The sequence below is a fragment of the Rhinoderma darwinii genome, chromosome 1 (assembly GCF_050947455.1).
Source record: "Rhinoderma darwinii isolate aRhiDar2 chromosome 1, aRhiDar2.hap1, whole genome shotgun sequence".
NCBI lineage: Eukaryota > Metazoa > Chordata > Amphibia > Anura > Rhinodermatidae > Rhinoderma > Rhinoderma darwinii.
In genome coordinates, this window is record NC_134687.1 from 2,748,622 (window position 1) to 2,767,960 (window position 19,339).

General features: G+C 35.3%; 1 protein-coding gene across 1 annotated transcript in view; it reads left to right on the forward strand.

Annotated features, from left to right (window-relative positions):
• Positions 1 to 8,635: 8,635 nt before the first annotated feature.
• Positions 8,636 to 19,339, forward strand: part of LOC142748276 (uncharacterized) — a 57,094-nt gene continuing 46,390 nt past the window's right edge. Inside the window, exon 1 of the mRNA XM_075855379.1 lies at positions 8,636 to 8,684. The gene's annotated coding sequence lies outside the window, so the exon portion shown is untranslated. The remainder of the gene's footprint in view (positions 8,685 to 19,339) is intronic.

Below are 19,339 nucleotides of genomic sequence, written 5' to 3' on the forward strand. Positions count from 1 at the left end.
AGGCTGTAGCGGATACCTGGATACTGATTGGTAGCGAATATCCGGATGCAACTGATACAAATAGGAAACTTTGCAGGGCGCAACTAGGTTGCACTAATGTTTCTTAGGCGCCACATGATCTGAGGAGGAGTCTTTAGGCAGAGGTGACCGCGAGCAGTTAGAAAGGGGGGATAGAGATGCTGGCGGCCACGCACAGCAGAAGAATTAGGCCGTCGGCGGGACAGGTAGGAGGAGACCTTGCAACAAGGACTACTGGCACCCACTGCCGGCGTTAAAGTCTCCCTCCCCCTCCTTCTGGGTCCAGCACCAGAATAGAATGTCCTGAAGAGTACCAGGGCGTTGATGTTCTCAGAAGGCTCCCCAAGAATTTCGGGGGCCAAAGCCTTTCAAATCCTCCAAAAAAAATGTCCTCTTGCTTATTCTTTTACAGTCAAGGATGTCTCCAATTTAAAACTTGTGTTCAGGATCAACAGGCGCAGGAACAGAAGCAACAGAATAAGTTCCAGAATACCTATTCAGAACCACGGGCTTGAGTAGAGACACATAGAATGAGTTGGGAACCCAGAGGGAAGGAAGCAGGCGAAGTTTGAAGTTCACCTGATTTATATTCTTCAAGACTTCAAATGGAAACTTGAGCAAACTTGAACGAGAATACCTTCAGATGAACGTTTTTCGAAAAAAGACAGACTTAATCCCCAGGAGAAAACTGTGGAGGAGATCTCTTGTTATCTGTATACCTCTTCATACGAGAAACAGCTTGAACTATGGCAGATTTCGTTTTCTGCCAGACCTGGCAAGAATTCCCATTGGTGGAGTTGGCAGCGGGAACTTCAGAGGAGGCAGACACAGGAAGAGGTAGCCGAGGATGCTGTCTGTATACAATAAAGAATGGAGTAGAACTCGTAGACTCTCCAGAGTGTTATTGGAGAATTCGGCCCAAGGAAGGAGACTCACCCAGTTATCACATTGGGCAGAAACAAAATGACAAACAAAATTTCTTCAGAACCTGTTTGACCCGCTTTACTAGACTATTAGACTAGGGATGGCAGGCAGAAGACTAATCCAGCTGGACATCTGAAAGACCACAAAGAGCGCTCCAAAACCTCAGGGTGAACTGTACAACGCGGTCTGAGACCATATGGAGAGGCAGACTGTGCAGACGAAAAATATGTTGTACAAAGAGACTGGCAAGACGAGGAGCAGAAGGCAGAAGCAAGGGGACAAAGTATGCCATCTTGGAGAAGTGATCCAGAACTACCCAGATAGTAATGCAGCCAAGTGAGAGAGGCAGATCAGTCACGACATCCATAGCAATTTGTTGCCACTGATAATCGGGGACTGGAAGAGGAAAAAGAAGACCAGCTGGTTTAGCTTTGGAGACCCTGTTTTAAGCACATATGGAACTTGCGGAGAAATAGTCTTGAACATCCTTGCAAGAGATGGCCACCAGAACTGACGAGATATGAGTTCCGGAGTTTTACGCACTCCAGTGTGACCAGACAATTTAGAGTCCTATTCCCTGGTAAACACTTTCTTCTGGCGGAAGGTACAACATTTTTACCAGTAGAGATATCTTTCAATACGGGAAGGATCTATCACATGTTGCGGGTCTTCAGTTTGGTCAGTAAATGTAACGTCGTTGGGGGCACTCAAAACCGCAACACCCGAAAACTGAATCACAGGGGTTAAGCACGCATCAACACTGACAGAAAACTAAACTTGATACACAACAAACCTCTACACAAAAAACAGAGCCCTCGAAGGACCAACAGGTCCCACAGTACAAACAAACACAGACAGACAGGGAGCAAAGTCACAAGCAAAAAGCTGGAAAGTGTTCACACATGTCAGAAACAGCATAACCAGCACCCAGGCCTGAAGAATATATTGGCTCAGGAAAGGTACCCTGCCCTAATCAACCAGGCAAGACTAAATGATGACCAAATCCAGATTCAGACCAAAGGCATTGCAACGCCCAAGCACATAGATAACAGAATAATTGATTAGCAGTAGTCCTGCTTCTAGCAGGGCTAAAGAGCCCTTGATGCTGGGTTTATCTGGATTGGCTGCATGAAAGGCTCTTATTAATCTATCAACATGGAGTTTCTAGCCGGTTCCGAGGACCTTTCCTCTTGGCCATAAGCCCGATAATCAACATGGTAATGGAGTTGTCTGGCACACCATTTAGAATCAAGGATCCTCTGGACCACAAACTCAGGCTGACCCTGGACAAAACCTGGAGGAGGTCTACGGATCGCTCTTCTGAAAGTATAGAACGTTCTTAAAAAAAATACGATGAAAAGTCCTGGGTATTCTCCTGCTTTGTGGTAAATCCAACATAAAGAAAAATGGATTAATTTGTCCCAAATTCTTAAAAGGAGCAATAATTCTAGGCCCCAACTTGCCACATAGTTGTTCTAAACAGATGTTTTTGGTGGACAACCACACCCTATCTTCTACTCTGAACTTATGTGGCCTGCGGTGGCGATCAAACTTTCGTTTAACACGAAGGGCAGCTGAGCCCAAAGCCCCATGGCCACTGCACACTGACTCCAACAGCTTAATCCTCGGTCTGAGCAATGGAATGTCAAAACCCACACAGGTGGTATATGAAGATGCCTTGGGGTGAAAACCACTAATTGTTATAAGAAAACTCTGCCCACGACAAAAACTGACCTACTGCGAGCACAGATGTCACATTCCCCAACAAACCTTCCCACACGTCTCCTCATATCTGGCCACCAAACAGATCGAGATGAGGATTTACCCATCTTAGCGATACCGGGCTGACACTCTAACTTACGTCTATGACACTTTAGAAGAACAGCAGGTCTAAGGTCACTAGGAACAAACAACCATTGGGCGGGTTTGAGCCTCCAAAAGTAAATCGGAGATATCCTGCGTTAGCCCTGTCGCAACTTTATCAGGAGGAATGATGAAAGAAGATATGGGGTCTCCACAAATTTTTGATACTCAACAGGCAGACTGCATTACGTTATGTTTGATAACCAGTTGATTTGTATTCTATTGTATTCAGCGCTGCTTCACTGTCCTCCCCTCTAGGGTTAATCTTACACTGTAGGAGAATGAGTCACAGGCTGCAAGCGGAAAACTTGTCTGAATGTAAATAAGAAAAAGGAGGGGGCAAGAGCAGGATGCACATGGCCTGATGCCTGAGGGAGGGGTGAGTGAGGGATATAGTGGTGCTGTGTGAGATCTCAGTTAGTTCCTGTCCAGGAGAAGATGAGATAGCAGTGTAAGCTGCAGGCAGGGGCTATCTACCTCAGAGATGGTACCTGACCTAGGGACAGTAATAGAGGGCAAGTGCTGGAGTCCCATCTAACTAAGGAGGATCTGGAGACACCCCAAAGGATGAAAGGTACAGTGGAGAGACCCCATAGTGAGGTAGCCTGTCACATCCAGCCCAGAGGGGAGAAGCAGCGGTGCCTTGTTTCTGTGTGTGTCTGTCCCTGTTAATAAACACGCCTCTGTGGCTTGTCCCCTGTTAATCTGTGTCGCCTGAATCTATCGCCCACATTCTCTGTGCGTAAACCGACCCCCACAGACCCGGTTTCGCCACACCGCCTTTCTACGTTCTCTCTGATGTACTCAGACATGCCTAGAGATTCCGGGATAAACTACGGGTATACTCGACCCCGAGGGTAAGTGTTCCTTGGCAACATGTCGACGTGGAGATAAAGTCTCTGCCTCTTTTTTGCTAAAGATGTCAGAATATTACAAGTAGCAAGGAGGCAGGCCAAATAGGTTCTGTGGAAGCGGAGACAGTTTCAACCCTCGCCAAACAATTGGCTCCTCAGCTGTAAGTTCTCCTGTACATTCTTCTGCACACTCCTCTTAGCATTCCAGTGGGCGGTGTCTTCCATAGGCGTGTTATGCAGGTTCTTTGTGCTCCATGAATCCAATCTCTTTGTGTAATATACTGAATATATATATATATATATATATATATATATAATGTAAGGATAATATTTTTCAAACAATATACATGGTAATGATCCCTGACAGATACAGGCTGGTAGAGGATAGCTGGATACAGGCTGGTAGAGGACAGCTGGATACAGGCTGGTAGAGGACAGCTGGATACAGGCTGGTAGAGGACAGCCGGATACAGGCTGGTAGAGGACAGCCGGATACAGGCTGGTAGAGGACAGCTGGATACAGGCTGGTAGAGGACAGCTGGATACAGGCTGGTAGAGGACAGCTGGATACAGGCTGGTAGAGGACAGCTGGATACAGGCTGGTAGAGGATAGCTGGATACAGGCTGGTAGAGGATAGCTGGAGACAGGCTGGTAGAGGATAGCTGGAGACAGGCTGGTAGAGGATAGCTGGAGACAGGCTGGTAGCGGATAGCTGGAGACAGGCTGGTAGCGGATAGCTGGAGACAGGCTGGTAGCCGATAGCTGGATACAGGCTGGTAGCGGATAGCTGGATACAGGCTGGTAGCCGATAGCTGGATACAGGCTGGTAGCCGATAGCTGGATACAGGCTGGTAGCCGATAGCTGGATACAGGCTGGTAGCCGATAGCTGGATACAGGCTGGTAGCCGATAGCTGGATACAGGCTGGTAGCCGATAGCTGGATACAGGCTGGTAGCCGATAGCTGGATACAGGCTGGTAGCCGATAGCTGGATACAGGCTGGTAGAGGATAGCTGGATACAGGCTGGTAGAGGATAGCTGGATACAGGCTGGTAGAGGATAGCTGGATACAGGCTGGTAGAGGACAGCTGGATACAGGATGGTAGAGCACAGCTGGATACAGGATGGTAGAGCACAGCTGGATACAGGCTGGTAGAGGATAGCTGGATACAGGCTGGTAGAGGACAGCTGGATACAGGCTGGTAGAGGACAGCTGGATACAGGCTGGTAGAGGATAGCTGGATACAGGCTGGTTTAGGATAGCTGGATACAGATTGGATACAGACTGGCAGAGGAAAGCTGGATACAGACTGGCAGTGAATAGCTAGATACAGTCTGGTAGCGGATAGCTGGAGGCAGGCTGATAGAGGATAGCTGGATACAGAGTGGTAGAGGATAGCTGGATACAGGCTGGTTTAGGATAGCTGGATACAGGCTGGTAGAAGATAGCTGGATAGAGGATGGTAGAAGATAGCTGGATACAGGTTGGATACAGACTGGCAGAGGATAGCTGGATACAGAGTGGCAGAGAATAGCCAGATACAAACTGGTAATGGATAGCTGGATACAGGTTGGTAGAGGATAGCCGGAGACATGCTAGTAGAGGATAGCTGGATACAGACTGGTAGTGGATAGCCGGATACAGACTGGTAGTGGATAGCTGGATACAGACTGGTAGAGGATAGCTGGATACAGGCCGGTAGAGGATAGCTAGAGACAGGCTGGTAGAGGAAAGCTGGAGACAGGCTGGTAGAGGAAAGCTGGATACAGGCTGGTATAGGATAGCTGGATACAGACTGGTATAGGATAGCTGGATACAGGCTGGTAGAGGAATGGCTGTATACAATACACATATACAGCTCTACTACATGCACATTACACATATACAGCTCTACTACATGCACATTACACATATACAGCTCTACTACATGCACATTACACATATACAGCTCTACTACATGCACATTACACATACATACAGCTCTACTACATGCACATTACACATATACAGCTCTACTACAGGCACATTACACATATATACAGCACTACTACATGCACATTACACATATATACAGCTCTACTACATGCACATTACACATATACAGCTCTACTACATGCACATTACACATATATACAGCTCTACTACATGCACATTACACATATACAGCTCTACTACATGCACATTACACATATATACAGCTCTACTACATGCACATTACACACATATACAGCTCTACTACATGCACATTACACATATATACAGCTCTACTACATGCACATTACACATATATACAGCTCTACTACATGTACATTACACATATATACAGCTCTACTACATGCACATTACACATATACAGCTCTACTACATGTACATTACACATATATACAGCTCTACTACATGCACATTACACATATATACAGCTCTACTACATGCACATTACACATATATACAGCTCTACTACATGCACATTACACATATATACAGCTCTGCTACATGCACATTACACATATATACAGCTCTACTACATGCACATTACACATATACAGCTCTACTACATGCACATTACACATATATACAGCTCTGCTACATGCACATTACACATATATACAGCTCTACTACATGCACATTACACATATATACAGCTCTACTACATGCACATTACACATATATACAGCTCTACTACATGCACATTACACATATATACAGCTCTACTACATGCACATTACACATATATACAGCTCTACTACATGCACATTACACATATACAGCTCTACTACATGCACATTACACATATATACAGCTCTACTACATGCACATTACACATATATACAGCTCTACTACATGCACATTACACATATACAGCTCTACTACATGCACATTACACATATATACAGCTCTGCTACATGCACATTACACATATACGGCTCTACTACATGCACATTACACATATACGGCTCTACTACATGCACATTACACATATACGGCTCTACTACATGCACATTACACATATATACAGCTCTACTACACGCACATTACACATATATACAGCTCTACTACACCCACATTACACATATATACAGCTCTACTACATGCACATTACACATATATACAGCTCTACTACATGCACATTACACATATATACAGCTCTACTACATGCACATTACACATATACAGCTCTACTACATGTACATTACACATATACAGCTCTACTACATGCACATTACACATATACAGACCTACTACATGCACATTACACATATATACAGCTCTACTACATGCACATTACACATATATACAGCTCTACTACATGCACATTACACATATACAGCTCTACTACATGCACATTACACATATATACAGCTCTACTACATGCACATTACACATATATACAGCTCTACTACATGCACATTACACATATATACAGCTCTACTACATGCACATTACACATATACGGCTCTACTACATGCACATTACACATATACGGCTCTACTACATGCACATTACACATATATACAGCTCTGCTACATGCACATTACACATATATACAGCTCTACTACATGCACATTACACATATACAGCTCTACTACATGTACATTACACATATATACAGCTCTACTACATGTACATTACACATATATACAGCTCTACTACATGCACATTACACATATATACAGCTCTACTACACGTACATTACACATATATACAGCTCTACTACATGCATATTACACATATACTGCTCTACTACATGCACATTACACATATACAGCTCTACTACATGCACATTACACATATATACAGCTCTACTACATGCACATTACACATATATACAGCTCTACTACATGTACATTACACATATATACAGCTCTACTACATGCACATTACACATATATACAGCTCTACTACACGTACATTACACATATATACAGCTCTGCTTCATGCACATTACACATATACAGCTCTACTACATGCACATTACACATATATACAGCTCTACTACATGTACATTACACATATACAGCTCTACTACATGCATATTACACATATACAGCTCTGCTACATGCACATTACAGATATACAGCTCTACTACATGGACATTACACATATATACAGCTCTACTACATGCACACTGCACATATATACAGCTCTGCTGCATCCACATTACACATATATACAGCTCTGCTACATGCACATTACACATATATACAGCTCTGCTACATGTACATTACACATATATACAGCTCTACTACATGCACATTACACATATACAGCTCTGCTACATGTACATTACACATATATACAGCTCTACTACATGTACATTACACATATACAGCTCTACTACATGCACATTACACATATATACAGCTCTACTACATGCACATTACACATATATACAGCTCTACTACATGCACATTACACATATATACAGCTCTACTACATGCACATTACACATATATACAGCTCTGCTACATGCACATTACACATATATACAGCTCTACTACATGCACATTACACATATACACAGCTCTGCTACATGCACATTACACATATATACAGCTCTGCTACATGCACATTACACACATATACAGCTCTACTACATGCACATTACACATATATACAGCTCTACTACATGCACATTACACATATATACAGCTCTACTACATGCACATTACACATATATACAGCTCTACTACATGCACATTACACATATATACAGCTCTACTACATGTACATTACACACATATATACAGCTCTACTACATGCACATTACACATATATACAGCTCTACTACATGCACATTACACATATATACAGCTCTACTACATGCACATTACACATATATACAGCTCTGCTTCATGCACATTACATATATACAGCTCTACTACATCATCCAGCACATCTGAAACTATGTAACAAAGATCCTGATCATGTGACCGCTGACTCCTCCCATACACGTGACTGTTCACATGACCGTGACATCATCAAAGGTCCTGCAACTACACAGAGACCAGAAAGCAACTGTCCAGGTACGAGAGACTATCAGTATATATATATACAGCACTATTATCTGTCACTATCAGTATATATATATATACAGCACTATTATCTGTCACTATCAGTATATATATATACACAGCACTATTATCTGTCACTATCAGTGTATATATACACAGCACTATTATCTGTCACTATCAGTATATATATATACACAGCACTATTATCTGTCACTATCAGTATATATATATACACACAGCACTATTATCTGTCACTATCAGTATATATATACACAGCACTATTATCTGTCACTATCAGTGTATATATATACAGCACTATTATCTGTCACTATCAGTATATATATACACAGCACTATTATCTGTCACTATCAGTATATATATATACACAGCACTATTATCTGTCACTATCAGTATATATATACACAGCACTATTATCTGTCACTATCAGTATATATATATACACAGCACTATTATCTGTCACTATCAGTATATATATATACACACAGCACTATTATCTGTCACTATCAGTATATATATACACAGCACTATTATCTGTCACTATCAGTATATATATATACACAGCACTATTATCTGTCACTATCAGTATATATATATATACACAGCACTATTATCTGTCACTATCAGTATATATATACACAGCACTATTATCTGTCACTATCAGTATATATACACACAGCACTATTATCTGTCACTATCAGTATATATATATATATATATATATATACACAGCACTATTATCTGTCACTATCAGTATATATATATACACAGCACTATTATCTGTCACTATCAGTATATATATATACAGCACTATTATCTGTCACTATCAGTGTATATATATACACAGCACTATTATCTGTCACTATCAGTATATATATACACAGCACTATTATCTGTCACTATCAGTATATATATACACAGCACTATTATCTGTCACTATCAGTGTATATATACACAGCACTATTATCTGTCACTATCAGTATATATATATATACACAGCACTATTATCTGTCACTATCAGTATATATATACACAGCACTATTATCTGTCACTATCAGTATATATATATACACAGCACTATTATCTGTCACTATCAGTATATATATACACAGCACTATTATCTGTCACTATCAGTATATATATATACAGCACTATTATCTGTCACTATCAGTATATATATATATACACAGCACTATTATCTGTCACTATCAGTATATATATATATACACAGCACTATTATCTGTCACTATCCGTATATATATATACACAGCACTATTATCTGTCACTATCAGTATATATATATATACACAGCACTATTATCTGTCACTATCAGTATATATATATACACAGCACTATTATCTGTCACTATCAGTATATATATACACAGCACTATTATCTGTCACTATCAGTATATATATACACAGCACTATTATCTGTCACTATCAGTATATATATATATACACAGCACTATTATCTGTCACTATCAGTATATATATATACAGCACTATTATCTGTCACTATCAGTATATATATATATACACAGCACTATTATCTGTCACTATCAGTATATATATATACAGCACTATTATCTGTCACTATCAGTATATATATATACACAGCACTATTATCTGCCACTATCAGTATATATATACACAGCACTATTATCTGTCACTATCAGTATATATACACACAGCACTATTATCTGTCACTATCAGTATATATATATACACAGCACTATTATCTGTCACTATCAGTATATATATACACAGCACTATTATCTGTCACTATCAGTATATATACACAGCACTATTATCTGTCACTATCAGTATATATATATATACACAGCACTATTATCTGTCACTATCAGTATATATATACACAGCACTATTATCTGTCACTATCAGTATATATATATACAGCACTATTATCTGTCACTATCAGTGTATATATATACACAGTACTATTATCTGTCACTATCAGTATATATATATATACACAGCACTATTATCTGTCACTATCAGTATATATATATATACACAGCACTATTATCTGTCACTATCAGTATATATATATATACAGCACTATTATCTGTCACTATCAGTATATATACACACAGCACTATTATCTGTCACTATCAGTATATATATACACAGCACTATTATCTGTCACTATCAGTATATATATACACAGCACTATTATCTGTCACTATCAGTATATATATACACAGCACTATTATCTGTCACTATCAGTATATATATATACACAGCACTATTATCTGTCACTATCAGTATATATATACACAGCACTATTATCTGTCACTATCAGTATATATACACACAGCACTATTATCTGTCACTATCAGTATATATATATACACAGCACTATTATCTGTCACTATCAGTATATATACACACAGCACTATTATCTGTCACTATCAGTATATATATATACACAGCACTATTATCTGTCACTATCAGTATATATATACACAGCACTATTATCTGTCACTATCAGTATATATATACACAGCACTATTATCTGTCACTATCAGTATATATACACACAGCACTATTATCTGTCACTATCAGTATATATATATACACAGCACTATTATCTGTCACTATCAGTATATATATACACAGCACTATTATCTGTCACTATCAGTATATATATACACAGCACTATTATCTGTCACTATCAGTATATATATATACACAGCACTATTATCTGTCACTATCAGTATATATATACACAGCACTATTATCTGTCACTATCAGTATATATACACACAGCACTATTATCTGTCACTATCAGTATATATATATACACAGCACTATTATCTGTCACTATCAGTATATATATACACAGCACTATTATCTGTCACTATCAGTATATATATATACACAGCACTATTATCTGTCACTATCAGTATATATATACACAGCACTATTATCTGTCACTATCAGTATATATACACACAGCACTATTATCTGTCACTATCAGTATATATATATACACAGCACTATTATCTGTCACTATCAGTATATATATATACACAGCACTATTATCTGTCACTATCAGTATATATATATATACACAGCACTATTATCTGTCACTATCAGTATATATATATACAGCACTATTATCTGTCACTATCAGTATATATATATATACACAGCACTATTATCTGTCACTATCAGTATATATATACACAGCACTATTATCTGTCACTATCAGTATATATATATACACACAGCACTATTATCTGTCACTATCAGTATATATATATACACAGCACTATTATCTGTCACTATCAGTATATATATATACACAGCACTATTATCTATCACTATCAGTATATATATATATACACAGCACTATTATCTGTCACTATCAGTATATATATATACACAGCACTATTATCTGTCACTATCAGTGTATATATATACACAGCACTATTATCTGTCACTATCAGTATATATATACACAGCACTATTATCTGTCACTATCAGTATATATATACACAGCACTATTATCTGTCACTATCAGTATATATATATATACACAGCACTATTATCTGTCACTATCAGTATATATATATACACAGCACTATTATCTGTCACTATCAGTATATATATATACACAGCACTATTATCTGTCACTATCAGTATATATATATACACACAGCGCTATTATCTGTCACTATCAGTATATATATATATATACACAGCACTATTATCTGTCACTATCAGTATATATATACACAGCACTATTATCTGTCACTATCAGTATATATATATATACACAGCACTATTATCTGTCACTATCAGTATATATATACACAGCACTATTATCTGTCACTATCAGTATATATATATATATACACAGCACTATTATCTGTCACTATCAGTATATATATACACAGCACTATTATCTGTCACTATCAGTATATATATACACAGCACTATTATCTGTCACTATCAGTATATATACACAGCACTATTATCTGTCACTATCAGTATATATATATACACAGCACTATTATCTGTCACTATCAGTATATATATATACACAGCACTATTATCTGTCACTATCAGTATATATATACACAGCACTATTATCTGTCACTATCAGTATATATATACACAGCACTATTATCTGTCACTATCAGTATATATATATACATAGCACTGTTATCTGTCACTATCAGTATATATATATATACACAGCACTATTATCTGTCACTATCAGTATATATATATACATAGCACTGTTATCTGTCACTATCAGTATATATATATATACACAGCACTATTATCTGTCACTATCAGTATATATATATACACAGCACTATTATCTGTCACTATCAGTATATATATACACAGCACTATTATCTGTCACTATCCGTGTATATATATACACAGCACTATTATCTGTCACTATCAGTATATATATACACAGCACTATTATCTGTCACTATCAGTGTATATATACACACAGCACTATGATCTGTCACTATCAGTATATATATATATATACAGCACTATTATCTGTCACTATCAGTATATATATACACAGCACTATTATCTGTCACTATCAGTATATATATACACAGCACTATTATCTGTCACTATCAGTATATATATATACACAGCACTATTATCTGTCACTATCAGTATATATATATATACACAGCACTATTATCTGTCACTATCAGTATATATATATATACACAGCACTATTATCTGTCACTATCAGTATATATATACACAGCACTATTATCTGTCACTATCAGTATATATATATATATATATATATATATACACAGCACTATTATCTGTCACTATCAGTATATATATATACAGCACTATTATCTGTCACTATCAGTATATATATATACAGCACTATTATCTGTCACTATCAGTATATATATATACACAGCACTATTATCTGTCACTATCAGTATATATATATATACACAGCACTATTATCTGTCACTATCAGTATATATATATATACAGCACTATTATCTGTCACTATCATTATATATATACAGCACTATTATCTGTCACTATCAGTATATATATACACAGCACTATTATCTGTCACTATCAGTATATATACACAGCACTATTATCTGTCACTATCAGTATATATATATACAGCACTATTATCTGTCACTATCAGTATATATATACACAGCACTATTATCTGTCACTATCAGTATATATATACACAGCACTATTATCTGTCACTATCAGTATATATATATACAGCACTATTATCTGTCACTATCAGTATATATATATACAGCACTATTATCTGTCACTATCAGTATATATATACACAGCACTATTATCTGTCACTATCAGTATATATACACAGCACTATTATCTGTCACTATCAGTATATATATACACAGCACTATTATCTGTCACTATCAGTATATATATACACAGCACTATTATCTGTCACTATCAGTATATATATATACAGCACTATTATCTGTCACTATCAGTATATATATATATATATACACAGCACTATTATCTGTCACTATCAGTATATATATATACACAGCACTATTATCTGTCACTATCAGTATATATATATACACAGCACTATTATCTGTCACTATCAGTATATATATACACACAGCACTATTATCTGTCACTATCAGTATATATATATATACACAGCACTATTATCTGTCACTATCAGTATATATATACACAGCACTATTATCTGTCACTATCAGTATATATATATATACACAGCACTATTATCTGTCACTATCAGTATATATATACACAGCACTATTATCTGTCACTATCAGTATATATATATATACACACAGCACTATTATCTGTCACTATCAGTATATATACACAGCACTATTATCTGTCACTATCAGTATATATATATACAGCACTATTATCTGTCACTATCAGTATATATACACACAGCACTATTATCTGTCACTATCAGTATATATATACACAGCACTATTATCTGTCACTATCAGTATATATATACACAGCACTATTATCTGCCACTATCAGTATATATATATACACAGCACTATTATCTGTCACTATCAGTATATATATACACAGCACTATTATCTGTCACTATCAGTATATATACACACAGCACTATTATCTGTCACTATCAGTATATATATACACAGCACTATTATCTGTCACTATCAGTATATATATACACAGCACTATTATCTGCCACTATCAGTATATATATATACACAGCACTATTATCTGTCACTATCAGTATATATATACACAGCACTATTATCTGTCACTATCAGTATATATATACACAGCACTATTATCTGTCACTATCAGTATATATATATACAGCACTATTATCTGTCACTATCAGTATATATATATACACAGCACTATTATCTGTCACTATCAGTATATATATATACACAGCACTATTATCTGTCTCTATCAGTGTATATATACACAGCACTATTATCTGTCACTATCAGTATATATATACACAGCACTATTATCTGTCACTATCAGTATATATATACACACAGCACTATTATCTGTCACTATCAGTATATATATATACAGCACTATTATCTGTCACTATCAGTATATATATATATATATATATATATACACAGCACTATTATCTGTCACTATCAGTATATATATACACAGCACTATTATCTGTCACTATCAGTATATATACACAGCACTATTATCTGTCACTATCAGTATATATATACACAGCACTATTATCTGTCACTATCAGTATATATATATACACAGCACTATTATCTGTCACTATCAGTATATATATATACAGCACTATTATCTGTCACTATCAGTATATATATATATATATATATACACAGCACTATTATCTGTCACTATCAGTATATATATATATACACAGCACTATTATCTGTCACTATCAGTATATATATATATATATATATATATACACAGCACTATTATCTGTCACTATCAGTATATATATATACACAGCACTATTATCTGTCACTATCAGTGTATATATATACACAGCACTATTATCTGTCAATATCAGTATATATATATATATACACAGCACTATTATCTGTCACTATCAGTATATATATACACAGCACTATTATCTGTCACTATCAGTATATATATACACAGCACTATTATCTGTCACTATCAGTATATATATATACAGCACTATTATCTGTCACTATCAGTATATATATACACAGCACTATTATCTGTCACTATCAGTATATATATACACAGCACTATTATCTGTCACTATCAGTATATATATACACAGCACTATTATCTGTCACTATCAGTATATATATACACAGCACTATTATCTGCCACTATCAGTATATATATATACACAGCACTATTATCTGTCACTATCAGTATATATATACACACAGCACTATTATCTGTCACTATCAGTATATATATACACAGCACTATTATCTGTCACTATCAGTATATATATACACAGCACTATTATCTGCCACTATCAGTATATATATATACACAGCACTATTATCTGTCACTATCAGTATATATATACACAGCACTATTATCTGCCACTATCAGTGTATATATACACAGCACTATTATCTGTCACTATCAGTATATATATACACAGTACTATTATCTGTCACTATCAGTATATATATATACACAGCACTATTATCTGTCACTATCAGTATATATATATACACAGCACTATTATCTGTCACTATCAGTATATATATACACAGCACTATTATCTGTCACTATCAGTATATATATACACAGCACTATTATCTGTCACTATCAGTATATATATACACAGCACTATTATCTGTCACTATCAGTATATATATACACAGCACTATTATCTGCCACTATCAGTATATATATATATATACACAGCACTATTATCTGTCACTATCAGTATATATATACACAGCACTATTATCTGTCACTATCAGTATATATATATATACACAGCACTATTATCTGTCACTATCAGTATATATATACACAGCACTATTATCTGTCACTATCAGTATATATATACACACAGCACTATTATCTGTCACTATCAGTATATATATACACACAGCACTATTATCTGTCAATATCAGTATATATATACACAGCACTATTATCTGTCACTATCAGTATATATATACACACAGCACTATTATCTGTCACTATCAGTATATATATACACAGCACTATTATCTGTCACTATCAGTATATATATACACAGCACTATTATCTGCCACTATCAGTATATATATATACACAGCACTATTATCTGTCACTATCAGTATATATATACACAGCACTATTATCTGCCACTATCAGTGTATATATACACAGCACTATTATCTGTCACTATCAGTATATAAATACACAGTACTATTATCTGTCACTATCAGTATATATATATACACAGCACTATTATCTGTCACTATCAGTATATATATACACAGCACTATTATCTGTCACTATCAGTATATATATATACACAGCACTATTATCTGTCACTATCAGTATATATATATACACAGCACTATTATCTGTCACTATCAGTATATATATATACACAGCACTATTATCTGTCACTATCAGTATATATATATATACACGGCACTATTATCTGTCACTATCAGTATATATATACACAGCACTATTATCTGTCACTATCAGTATATATATATACACAGCACTATTATCTGTCACTATCAGTATATATATATACACAGCACTATTATCTGTCACTATCAGTATATATATATACACAGCACTATTATCTGTCACTATCAGTATATATATATATACAGCACTATTATCTGTCACTATCAGTATATATATACACACAGCACTATTATCTGTCAGTATCAGTATATATATATATATACACAGCACTATTATCTGTCACTATCAGTATATATATATATATATACACAGCACTATTATCTGTCACTATCAGTATATATATATATACACAGCACTATTATCTGTCACTATCAGTATATATATATACAGCACTATTATCTGTCACTATCAGTATATATATATACAGCACTATTATCTGTCACTATCAGTATATATATATACACACAGCACTATTTGTCACTATCAGTATATATATACACAGCACTATTATCTGTCACTATCAGTATATATATACACAGCACTATTATCTGTCACTATCAGTATATATACACACAGCACTATTATCTGTCACTATCAGTATATATATACACAGCACTATTATCTGTCACTATCAGTATATATACACACAGCACTATTATCTGTCACTATCAGTATATATATATATATATACAGCACTATTATCTGTCACTATCAGTATATATATATATACACAGCACTATTATCTGTCACTATCAGTATATATATATATACAGCACTATTATCTGTCACTATCAGTATATATATACACAGCACTATTATCTGTCACTATCAGTATATATATATATACAGCACTATTATCTGTCACTATCAGTATATATATACACAGCACTATTATCTGTCACTATCAGTATATATATACACAGCACTATTATCTGTCACTATCAGTATATATACACACAGCACTATTATCTGTCACTATCAGTATATATATACACAGCACTATTATCTGTCACTATCAGTATATATATATATATATATACAGCACTATTATCTGTCACTATCAGTATATATATATACACAGCACTATTATCTGTCACTATCAGTATATATATATATACAGCACTATTATCTGTCACTATCAGTATATATATACACAGCACTATTATCTGTCACTATCAGTATATATATATACACAGCACTATTATCTGTCACTATCAGTATATATATACACACAGCACTATTATCTGTCACTATCAGTATATATATATATATATACAGCACTATTATCTGTCACTATCAGTATATATATATATATATATACACAGCACTATTATCTGTCACTATCAGTATATATATACACAGCACTATTATCTGTCACTATCAGTATATATATACACAGCACTATTATCTGTCACTATCAGTATATATATATACACAGCACTATTATCTGTCACTATCAGTATATATATACACAGCACTATTATCTGTCACTATCAGTATATATATATACACAGCACTATTATCTGTCACTATCAGTATATATATATATATACACAGCACTATTATCTGTCACTATCAGTATATATATATATATATACAGCACTATTATCTGTCACTATCAGTATATATATATATATATATATATATATACACAGCACTATTATCTGTCACTATCAGTATATATATACACACAGCACTATTATCTGTCACTATCAGTATATATATACACAGCACTATTATCTGTCACTATCAGTATATATATATATACACAGCACTATTATCTGTCACTATCAGTATATATATACACAGCACTATTATCTGTCACTATCAGTATATATATATACACAGCACTATTATCTGTCACTATCAGTATATATATATACACAGCACTATTATCTGTCACTATCAGTATATATATATACGCAGCACTATTATCTGTCACTATCAGTATATATACACACAGCACTATTATCTGTC